We start from the raw sequence: 12,123 nt of genomic DNA on the forward strand, positions 1-12,123 counted from the left end.
TGACAGAATGCCACCAGCGGTTAAATGGGACAGCCTGCCGAGCCACGTCTGGTGATGAGCGAGGAAGCCCTTCTCCAGTGCCTGCCTGCCTTCCTGGCTCCTTCTGTCGTAATTCCTTTCATGTCTCCGTCAGATTCCATCTAGGTGACATTCTGGAGAAGACAGGACTGTGGGGACAGGGAGCAGGTCACTGGTTGCCAGGGGTCAGGACCAGGGAGGGGGCCAGGCCACGGGATGGTGCTCTGGGGGGGGGGGGGCTGGGGCATTCTGTACCATCTCTGATATGCTTACACCAACCTGTACACGTGTGAGAATTCACAGCACTGGCCTGACCAGGTGGTGGCACAGTGGGTAGAGCTTCGGACTGGGACGCAGAGGACCCAGGTTCGAAACCCTGAGGTCGCCGGCTTGAACATAGGCTCATCTGGTTTGAGCAAAGCTCACACCGGCTTGAGCCCAAGGTCACTGGCTTGAGCAAGGGGTCACTCAGTCTGCAGTAGCCCCACGGTTATGGCTTCTCATCTCTCTCCCTTCCCGTCTGTCCCTATCTGTCCCTCTTGTGTCTCAGTCTCGGTCACACACACACGAAAAAATTCACAGCACTGGATGCCACCGAAGGGCAAGTGGCCTGTGTGATCATTGGAGCAATAAAATATACTAAGAACAAAATGTTTCTAACACCGGGGTTCAGGGCAAAGACGTGTGGGGAACCCCCAGATGAAGAAAAGGTGGAAGATGGCTGTTGTTAGAATTTTGTTTTAGTAAAAATGTTTCCACGTGCACGGGACGTTGAGGCCAGCAAGCCCTCTCCATCCTGTCATGCGTGCTCTTCACGTCCACCGGGGTGAGGCGGGTGAGCAATGTCAGCTCTCAGAAAGGACAGTCCCTGCCCTGGTCGCCACCGCAGGGCTGGTTTCTCTGCCCCTCCCCCAGGCTCACGCTTCCCTGCACGTGTCTCATCTGCCGAACAACCTCCCGTCGTGCAGAGGAGGCGGGGCCTCTCCAAATCCATTCAGGGCATTACCCTGGTCCGGAGAGTACTTGGGGCGCATGGAGGGTCCAGCCCGGGCTCCCCAACACAAACCACAGGCTCTCTCTGTGCCTCAGTTTCCTCAGCTACAAAACTGGAAACAAAATACGAGGATACAGAAATCAGACATGCGGAGATCCCAGCCCGGGAATGAGGTCCTCACACTTCCTTGCGGGGTGGGGTGGGGGTGGGGGTGGGGGGCACTTTTCCTGCGCGCAGCGCACGGAGACCCCGCCCCCCATGCTCGCCAGGGGGCGGTCCTGTCGTGATGGACGGAAGGGCGCCCAGGGGAGGTTGACTGCGTCACGCGTGTCTCAAAGACCACGCTCTGGCGCTGCGAATGGGGCGCTGTCCTGTTTCCCTCCGTGGTGCGTGTGACCAGGAGTCACGGGAAGTGGCTTATCCATCCAGGATGTAGGCTCCGGCAGGGCACCCACTGGGTGTCACCCGGGGTTCATGACGCAGCCCCACCCCAGGGGCAGCCACGGGGAGCCAGGACGCCCCTCGTCTTCTGCTGTGAGCCTGGGTGCAGCCCTCTCCTCGTGCCCCCAGCCCGCAGCCCACCTCGCGAACTCCAGCTGACCTCCCGCCCCAGAGCCAGCGCCTGGCCTGTGAAACCGGAGCCTGGACGGGCTGTCCTCGGCCTTGCTGGCCCCACAAGCAGGCGCGAACACAAACCTCCCTCCTTTCCTCTTAAACTGGGCATACTTGAGATTCCACAAGATGCCCCATTGAACTCTTGAAGAAATATTTCCTGAGCGGCACATTCTTGCGACTGCCTGGAAATGCATCTTCCCTCTGTCCTGCCTGCTCTGGCGCTGCCCTCTGCCCACCCCTACCCCCGGGGGCCCAGAAACTTCTCTGGCTCACCGGGCAGCCTGGAGGACCTCACGGGGACTGAGTATTCAACCCTCATCCATCCCATCCCGGGGGGCCTCCCTGGAGATGACTTCTGAAGCTCATGTCACCTCGGGAAACATCTTCCCCAGAAAGTCTTTCTGACTACCCAGCCCCTTGGAGCAGGGTGACTTTGGTTGGCACTTGTCACTCTGTCTGTGGAAGAACCACCCACCCGCAGGCCCCACGGTGGTGTGTGACCGTGACCACGTGTGGCCTGTGTCACATGGGATTCACCGGGTGAGCTGGTGCGCGTAGGTTCTTGGGAGATGCTATAAAAGTCTCCAGACACTTGCTCTTGATATCTGCACTTGCCGGGGCCTGTGACAAGCATTTCGAGGATAACCCCCAGGCATCAAGTGCACCAAATAGCACCGTCAGGGGCCTCTCAGCTCCAGAGAGTCTAGGGTCTCAGGAGGAGCCCTCGTGCGAGGTGTGTGTGTGTTTTCAACATTGTAGAGTTTTGCTCGTCACGCTCCGGTCTCTAATCCACCCAGAATTCCCTTTGGTGTGTGGGCGTATACGACAGTGCTCTGGCGTTTCCATTGGCCGTACAGTGAGGCAATCATTCCAGCCTCTCCTTGACAGAGTTCCTGCCCTGACCCCAGTGAATGACACAGGGAAGCCCAGGCCAGCTATCTGACTTGGCACTTCCCCGTGGCCAACTCCTATGCATCCCTCAAAACCCTGCTGTGTTCTCACTGCTCCTGGGCGGACTTCTCTGATGCCAGACCTGAGACTGGCGGCTCCTTTGCCCACCCTCCTGCCCATCAGAGCAGAAAACACATGGAAACACAGTCTGATATACAAGGTCCGTCATTACAGAGTAAAATCTGGCTTTTCTTTAAGCTGTGTGACCTTGGACAATTTTCTTGACTTCTCTTAGTTCAGTGCCTTTGTCTGTAAAACACGGGTTGAACAAGGCAGCCTTGACAAGCTTCCTGTGCGTGAGGATGACTCACGGGGGTCGTTAGGGTTGCTGCAACGTGGGTTGTGGTGACCTCCCCTTTCCCGCCTGCTGCCCCACTGGGCTGAGTGCTCCCTGGGTGCAGAGTGCACACCTTCCTCACGGGGGTGGGGGCGTTGGTGTTTGTGGAGCAGAATGGAGCCTCCCGGTGGGAGGAGGGGACGGGGGCAGTCAGAGGATGTGACCGTGGCCTGGTGAAGGGAGGAGAGCTGCCCAGCAGCCTGGACGTGGCCGGGGACGGGCTCCAGTCCACGTGGCCACCCATGGCTTCCAGAGCCTGTCTCCTCACAGTGGAAAACCAGCCCTGGCATCCCCCTGAGGCACGGACCCTGGCCAGCCCTCCAGAGGACTTCTCCAGATGCTGGGAACATCTCGGCCGCATTCCTGCTGAGAGCGCTCTCCAGCCTGCCGCGGCGGCAGCCAGACCCGGCCAGAGGGCTGGGCCGCTCGGTGTGGGTCGGTGGGGCGTGAGGCCCGTCCCCGAGCCTGGGACAGAGGCGAGCAGGTTCAGGATGGGAGAGGGGTCATCCTCTCCCGCACTAACAAAGTGGGAAAGCTGAAATGTTTAAAACCCACCAGACTGCTCAACAAGACTTCCTTGCCTTTTCTATGTCCAGCCCTGGGATGGGAGCAGGGTGGGAGGGGACAGAGACCCTGCCCCTGCCCATCACCCTGAGGTGCCGCCCAAGCCCCCATTGCTAAGGGCGTAGCTGACAGGGCATGGGGCACCTGCTGCCCCACTCCCAGGGGGCTGTCCCCTCCACTCAGCATGTCCACAGCGCTGCTGGGCTCCTGCCCCACCACCTCCCGGCGGGCAAACCCCACTCTGTGTCAAAGGCAGCGTAGCTCATGGCAAAGAGCCCAGGCGTTGGTGGCAAACTGCTCTCTCCCTCATTCATTCTCTCTTTCATTCAGCCATTGCTCATTCATCTCTCTGCACCTCTACTTCCTCGTGTGCAGGATGAGGACCCTACCAGCACCTGCCCGTCAGGGACACTGTGCGACTACCTTTGGGAGTGGGGACATCTCCACTGATCCTGGTCTTTGTCTGCCCCAGACTGGAGCCAGCTGACGAATCAGGCAGGTGGCAACGGAAGTGAATTCTCCGCTTTGTTACGTGCAAAGAACAAAAAGGCTGCTTCAGGAGGACAGAGCTCGGGTGTGAAAGATAATGGTGTTCTAGTGCCGGCCACCGGGGTTTGGCCGCAACCCAGCCACGGGACACGGTGACCCCATGGTCCTCCCTGCGGGGCTGCCCGGCAAGGCGGCCACACTGTGCGCCTGGGGCGGACAGAGGGTTGAGACGTCACATGAGCACTCACAGCAGGCGCCCTGTGGGGAAGGACGCCCTGTGCCAGGGGCCCCTCCAGGCCTGAGCTGGAGCCCAAGGGAGATCAGGGAAGTCCCCCTCTAAGGACACTGGTGAGGGAACTGAGTTCTACCACCCTGTTGTTCCCTCCCGTGGGGGCTGAGACACATACGAGGGTCCATATGTTAGTTCCACCGTGTCCCCTCCCATGGGGGCTGAGACACATACGAGGGTCCATATGTTAGTTCCACCGCGATCCCTCCCGTGGGGGCTGAGACGCATACGAGGGTCCATATGTTAGTTCCACCATGTCCCCTCCTGTGGGGGCTGAGACACATACAAGGGTCCATGTTAGTTCCACTGTGTCCCCTCCCGTGGGGGCTGAGACACATACGAGGGTCCGTATGTTAGTTCCACCATGATCCCTCCCATGGGGGCTGAGACACATACAAGGGTCCGTATGTTAGTTCCACCACGATCCCTCCCGTGGGGGCTGAGACACATACGAGGGTCCATATGTTAGTTCCACCGTGTCCCCTCCCGTGGGGGCTGAGACACATACGAGGGTCCATATGTTAGTTCCACCGCGATCCCTCCCGTGGGGGCTGAGACGCATACGAGGGTCCATATGTTAGTTCCACCGTGTCCCCTCCCGTGGGGGCTGAGACACATATGAGGGTCCATGTTAGTTCCACCGCGATCCCTCCCGTGGGGGCTGAGACGCATACGAGGGTCCATATGTTAGTTCCACCGTGTCCCCTCCCGTGGGGGCTGAGACACATATGAGGGTCCATATGTTAGTTCCACCGTGTCCCCTCCCGTGGGGGCTGAGACGCATACGAGGGTCCATATGTTAGCTCCAGCAGGGTGTCTGCAGGTGCCGTCAGGAATCCCACAGAGACGGCCCTGCCGTATGTGAACGGGGTGCTCTCAGTTTCCAGGGCACATCTTCTGTCCTCTTCTGCTGCCACTGCTCTCCCCGGAGCGTCCAGCGTGAGGCTGAAGGACCCCCTGGGCATGTGTCCTGGCCCTGGCTCTCCCCTTGGGGGCATTTCTCCACTGAGTACGAGGCGAAGGGGGGTGGGCTGTGCAGGAGTCCTTCACCCAACGGAGGGCGTCCCCATCCAGCCCTGGCGTGTGGAGAGGTTTTTTTTCATCAAAAATAGATGTTAGGCTTTGTCAAAGCTCACTCTTATTTAGTTATTAATACCTCTGTTGAGATGCTTACGTGGTTTTTCTCATTTAGCTTCTCCATGTGGCAAATCACACCAATTGCTCAAACGTGAAGCCAGCCTTGCATTCTGGAGTAAGTCTGCCTCGCATGTCGATGGGCGGTCACATTCCTGTGTTACTGGATCCGACCTGCTAACACTCTCAAGTTCTGCCCGCGGGTTCAGACGGGAGGTCAGGCCTGCAGCTTCGCTTTCCTTTCCTGTGATGTCTTCATCTGGCTTTGGTGTCAGAATAACAAGCCTCCAAGAATGCGCTGAGAAATAGTTCCTCCTCTTCTATTTGCCAGAAGAGTTTGAGTACAATCGGTAGAATTTCTGGTAAAAAAAAAAAAAAATTTCCAGTGAAAGCCGCCTGGGCCTGAATTTTCCTCATGAGGAGGTTTGCGACTACTCCTTCCATTTCCCTCGCAGACTCAGGGCTGCTCGTGCTGTCTTTCTCCTCCTGGAGTGAGCCTTGGTGCTCGGGGACTCTGTCCGTCATCGTGAAGTTAGTGACGGGGTCTCAGGAGGCTGCTCACCCTGCACCCTCCGTCCCTCTCCGTGCCCGTGGAACCTGTAGGGACATCTCCCTCACTCCTGACACTGATCGTATTGGTGCCCACCCTACACCCTCCGTTCCTCTTCGTGCCCGTGGGACCTGTAGTGACATCTCTCTCTCTCACTCCTGACACTGATCGCATTGGTGCCCATCCTGCACCCTCCGTTCCTCTTCGTGCCTGTGGAGCCTGTAGTGACATCTCTCTCACTCCTGACACTGGTCGCATTGGTGCCCACCCTACACCCTCCGTTCCTCTTCGTGCCCGTGGGACCTGTAGTGACATCTCTCTCTCTCACTCCTGACACTGATCGCATTGGTGCCCATCCTGCACCCTCCGTTCCTCTTCGTGCCCGTGGAACCTGTGGTGACATCTCCCTCACTCCTGACACTGATCACATTGGTGCCCACCCTGCACCCTCCGTTCCTCTTCGTGCCCGTGGGACCTGTAGTGACATCTCTCTCCCTCTCTCCTGACACTGATCGCATTGGTGCTCACCCTGCACCCTCCGTTCCTCTTCGTGCCCGTGGGACCTGTAGTGACATCTCTCTCCCTCTCTCCTGACACTGATCGCATTGGTGTCCACCCTGCACCCTCCGTTCCTCTTCGTGCCCGTGGGACCTGTGGTGACATCTCTCTCACTCCTGACACTGATCGCATTGGCCGGCGGTGCCCTAAGGGACCTCTCACAGCACAGGCACCCTTTCAGCTGGACACGCCGAGAAGGCTTCTCCAGCCGTGACTTTACCCTCCCGGGAGCCCTAACACTGCCTTCCTCAGGCTTCCCCTTGCACCACCGGCCCCCAGGGTGACGGAGCCAGGTGACGGCAGGGACGGCGGCACACGGCGGAAAACGGAGGCTCCCACAGATCCACGCAGGAGGTGTCAGCAGGTGGGTGTTCAGGAGGGGTGAGGCCAGCGGGACCCGGGTCCTTCTCTCTCTGTCTGCATCAACACCGAGTGTGGTGTCTGTCTTCAGCGGCATCGTGTGGCTGCCGGAGCTCCGACAAGCACATCTGCATTCCAGCCAGGAAGGAGGGAAGAGCAGGGGCCAAAGGGGGTGAGCATCTGCTGTCTGTCTGTCCTGAAGTCCCACTCGGGGATTTCTACTCACACCTCGCAGACTCCGGCCGGCAGCTCCCACCTCACCCGTCCCCTCCCTCCCGTGCCCAGGGTCTCCTCCAGCCCGCTCCGTCCCCAGCAAAACCACGCCAGCCATCTGCACCCGGAGGCCTGGGCTCCTTCCCCACCAAGGCTCAGAGGGTGGCCCTCACTGCCCAGCACTCTGCAGATGGCAAAGCTGAGGCCTCGAGGACAAGGTTCACCCACAAAACTGTGCAGCAGGCGGCCACGAGGACCCAGGGTCACCCCAGTAGGCGGCTGACTGGTCACCCACAGCAAGTGGGCAGGTGCCTGAGTCCCAGGAATGTGGCCATTGTCCTGCTGATCACAGACATTCTCCTGTCCACTCCCACAGGTCAGCCCAGCTCCTGACACAGGCCGTGGTGCCCAGCAGGGGGTCAGCAAAGGGACAGAAAGCGCTTCCTCTCAGTGCTCACGCCTCACAGACCCCTGGCATGGAAACACTGAGGAAACGAGCTTTAGGGCAAATGACCGGAGTGTCTGGGCCTGGCCCCACCTGGCGGCCAGTGGCAGGGAGAAAGCCCTCAGCGGTCAGGAGCAGCCCCACCCCCATAGGTGGCACTCTGCGGTCCTAGGAGCCCTGTCCAGGCCGGGGTGGCCCCGAGTTGGGGACTGGCTACAAGGGGTCTGTGAGCAGATGTGCTGGTGCCCCCCACCCCATGCCGAAGGCTCCTCCTTGTCTCCCAGACCTCCAAAGGGTGAGGGCCCCCTCTCACTCCGCAGATGGGAGCTGAGGTTCCGGATGGCCCCCTGGGAGCTTTCTGCCACCCCCCAGCCCCGCCCGCTGAGGCCAGGCGGGCAGAGCCAGTGGCTCTGGGCAGTGCCAGGGTCGAGGAAGTGTTTTCAAGGCAGAACACGTCCCGAATCCAACTCAGTTCTTGGAAGTCACTTTTTCCTTCTCAGCCGCCCACGAGGGCGGCTCCCCAGGCCCCCGCCCTCCCTCCCTGCATCCTGCCAGAAGTCTGCGCCTTGTGGAAGCGGGAGGACCAGCTGCCTCCCAGCCGTGGGCCTGCTGCTGACGTGGCCGTGAGCTTGGGGCGCGCAGGAAGAGCGTGGGGCCTTCCCAGGAGCCCACGTCGGAGGGACATGGCTCTAGCAGGCGTGTCTTTGGGGGCTCCCTGGGGAGGGAGCAGAGTACCCTCTTGGCAGGGGGCTGCGTCCCCAGTCGTTTGTCTCCAGCGGGTACGCAACGCAGCCCACGCCGGGCCTCTACCCCGGGGCACCCCCAGCGCCCCTGCCGTCCTCCACATCCTCCCCGCAGAGCTGGGAGGGGCTGCCCTGGGCACCCACCCATGCGGGTGGGGCAGACAGTCCGACCCAGGTGGCTCAGGAGCACATGGCAAGGGCTGTGCTCTCCCCGCATGCCCCGTCCTCCCCGGCCAGGGCCCCCTGGGACTGAAGACGGGGTCCTTGAAGACACAGCACCCCAACAGGCTGCCAACAGCTGTCGGCCGTTCTGGACGGGGCAACAGCCCCGCCGTGGAGAAGAAGCCCTGCTCCCACCAGCCCCTCCCTGGGTGTTTCAGATCTGCCAGAGGGGATGCTGACAGGTTCCTCTGTCACAGGTTACATTGTTGCAAGTGTCACTAGAAACTCCTGCCAAGGATAAGGCAACATCTAGCCGAGGAAAGTCCCTAGGTCAGTAACTTGCTGGAGGGGGTGGGAGAGTGGGTGGATAGAGAGACAGGTACCTGGGGGGATACTATTCCAGGACAGATGCATTCATTCATTCATTCATTCATTCATCCCACACTTACCGAGTACTTCTTATGCAGGAAACCCACTCCAGACGAGGGGATTCAATGGTAAGATTAATTTGTAGCTAGATATTCTAGATTGTCAGTTAATATGCACTGACATCTCCTCCTGGTCTTTGGCTTGCTGGTTCATTCTCCTAATGGTGGTTTTTGATGGACGGACATGCAGAATTGTTCCTGTCCAATTTACAACGTCGTCCTTTACAATTAGACCGACCTTACGTGTCCTGGTAAACTCTTTGCCCACCCCAAAGTCACGAAGATGTGTCTCGTGTTTTCCTCTAAAAGCTGTGAACTGTCTGCCACCCTCAAGGGTCACACAGGCCAAAGGGCCTCTGGCTGAAGGGGAGCTGGTCCCCACGAAACGGCTGCAGGCTGGCAGCAGGTTCCTGGTTCGTACCAGTGGCCCCGTACCAAGTTCTGTGGTGAGAGGGGACAGTGACAAGAACGACGCTGCAGCCTAGAGACCCTAACCAGGGCCCCGAGTTGAGCGTGCGCAGTCCAGGGCCAGCAGCCCACGGTCAGTGTCCAGAGGGGCAGAATCACACTCTGGAGGAGGGTGCTAGCTGATTGTGGGAGACAGGGCGCAAAGCAGGCCTGGCTCCGCCCCCGTCGGACGTGCTCTGGGACCTGTGCCAGCCCCTTGACCTCTGAGCCTCGGTGTCCTCACCTGTGAGATGGGGACAGACCTGCATCACAGAGGAAACTCCGGGTGTCCGAACAGTTTGCTTGGTGGCCACCGGCCCCACCCTCTCCCCAAGCAGCCGGGTGCTGGTGACTCACAGGGACCCTTCAAAGAAAAACTAACCTTAGTGCTTCCCCTGGGGAGGCCCCCCCACCAGAGCACAGCGAGGGACACAGGGCCCTGGCCTCAGGCAGGGCCACCGGCTGGTCAGCACACTGGCCTGTCCTGAGCTCCATCAATGAATCACATGGCCAGAACCCCCATTTGGGGCTCTGCTTGCCACAGGAACTGAGACCACCTGCCTCACACAAGCTGGGGACAGAACGAGCTCCTGTCCAGCATTCCCAGGGTGTCACTTGCCCAGGGCCCTCAGCGGTCCTGCCTGTAGAGAAGTGTCTGGGGGGCATCCGAGAAGAAGCAGGGGGCGCAGACAGATGCCCCTCCCCCTCGAGCTCCTGCGGGGGGCGGGTCCTCAGCACTGTAGTTAGAACCTAAGGGCTAAGGGTTCTTAGCTGTTTCTTTGGCTACTCGAAGAATTTTGATTCCAGAATCACAGATTTATCTGTTTTCTTCTAGTTTCCATGGAGACCCCACTGGACTGTCACCCGATCAGGAGTGGCTGGCTGGGCCCCTCCAGGTCCCACCAGCAGCCCGGCCTTCAGGGCAGTGTGGGAAGGGGCCCCAAAGGAGAACGCTGGCCCAAGGACTCAGAAGTGTCACTGGAAAGGGGCTACTACCCCATTTTACAGGTCAGTAAACAGAGGCTCAGGAGGAAAAGGCACCACCAGCCCAAGTCTGACAGAACAAAGTGTTAGGACCCGCCGGCAAATGGAACTGCACGGAGCATGTCGGTGCCACTGTCCACGTCAGCGCAACCCCAGCTAGGGTCGGGGTCAGCCACAGACCGCGGCCGACCCTGACGAGGCTTGAAGGACAGGCGTCCCTCATCCAGTCCCCCTGGGGCTTCCCGAGCGTCTGCCTGCACCGGGGTCACTCGGACTGGCCTTCAGGTTTGCTAGAGGCCTCACCCTTGTGGCCACGCACTGGAGTGGGGGGCGGCTTCAGGTTCCTGTTTTTCCGCCAGCCGGACAAAACCTACAGCCAAGCAGGACCAGAGGCTCCCCGCCCACCCTGGCAGCCTCCAGCCACACACTAACCTCCCACAACTGCCTGGTGTCACCTCTCTCCCACTCAGGGCCCGAGCACTGGCCCGGGGGCTGCCCACACAGACACAGCGGGTCCCCGAGCTAGGCTGCACGGCCTGTTTCCAAGGGGCACCAGGGTGCAGGGTTTCCTGGGGCTCGGGGCCGTGCCTCCTGGTGGACCCATCACTGGGGGAGCGTGGGGAGGGGGTGAAGCAGCTTGTGCAAACTGAACACTCGGCTCAATGCTGGGCCCTTGGAGTCTGGACTCTGCCGTACACTGGACAGCCCTGCCTCAGGCTGCGGGCAGAGGGGCAGAGGGGACGGGGCCTCAGGCTGCGGTAGGAGGGGGCGGGGCCTCAGGCTGCGGGAGGAGGGGCAGAAGGGGCGGGGCCTCAGGCTGCGGGCGGAGGGGGCGGGGCCTCCGGCTGCGGGCGGAGGGGCAGAGGGGGCGGGGCCTCAGGCTGCGGGCGGTCAGAGGGGCAGAGGGGGCGGGGCCTCAGGCTGCGGGCGGAGGGGGCGGGGCCTCCGGCTGCGGGCGGAGGGGCAGAAGGGGCGGGGCCTCAGGCTGCGGGAGGTCAGAGGGGCAGAGGGGGCGGGGCCTCCGGCTGTGGGCGGAGGGGGCAGGGCCTCAGGCTGCGGGAGGAGGGGCAGAGGGGCGGGGCCTCAGGCTGCGGGAGGAGGGGCAGAAGGGGCGGGGCCTCAGGCTGCGGGAGGAGGGGCAGAAGGGGCGGGGCCTCAGGCTGCGGGAGGAGGGCAGAAGGGGCGGGGTCTCAGGCTGCGGTCAGAGGGGCAGAGGGGGCGGGGCCTCAGGCTGCGGGCGGAGGGGCAGAAGGGGCGGGGCCTCTGGCTGTGGGCGGAGGGGCAGAAGGGGCGGGGCCTCTGGCTGTGGGCGGAGGGGCAAAGGGGCAAAGGGGCGGGGCTCAGGCTGTGGGCGGGGCCTCACACTGCCCAGGATAAACTCTTCACGGATGCAAGTTAACAGAAACCAACTCCAGCTTCAGCCAGAGTAAAGGGATGGACGGAGAGAGGTAGAGGGCACAGTGGTGCCACAGAGCCCACAGATGGCGATGTGTAGGGACTCAGGAACCATCCTGAACCAGGCCCCCCTCAGGGGTGTCGCCTGTTCTCTGGCTGGTGTCACACGCAGAGCCAATTGCTGCCCTATGACCCGGGTCCTGTGACCAGTCCAACCTGAGCAGACTTGTCCTCCAGACTTCAAACTCCCAGTGGAGCGCTGCGGCCTGAGTCAGTGTTCACATCATGTGGACAGTCACTCCGCTGTGACCATGTGGTGGACAACGGGAGGCAGGGAGGGTGCAGACAGCAGCAGCCTCCGGCAGGTGGTAATCCTGGGAAAGCTGCTCCAAGGCCCCCTGGGGGGAGGGAGGTCAGTGCTGGGGAGGGGGACATGGTGAAGGACTT

Source organism: Saccopteryx leptura, chromosome 5 (genome assembly GCF_036850995.1).
Source record: "Saccopteryx leptura isolate mSacLep1 chromosome 5, mSacLep1_pri_phased_curated, whole genome shotgun sequence".
In the NCBI taxonomy this organism is placed as follows: Eukaryota; Metazoa; Chordata; class Mammalia; order Chiroptera; family Emballonuridae; genus Saccopteryx; species Saccopteryx leptura.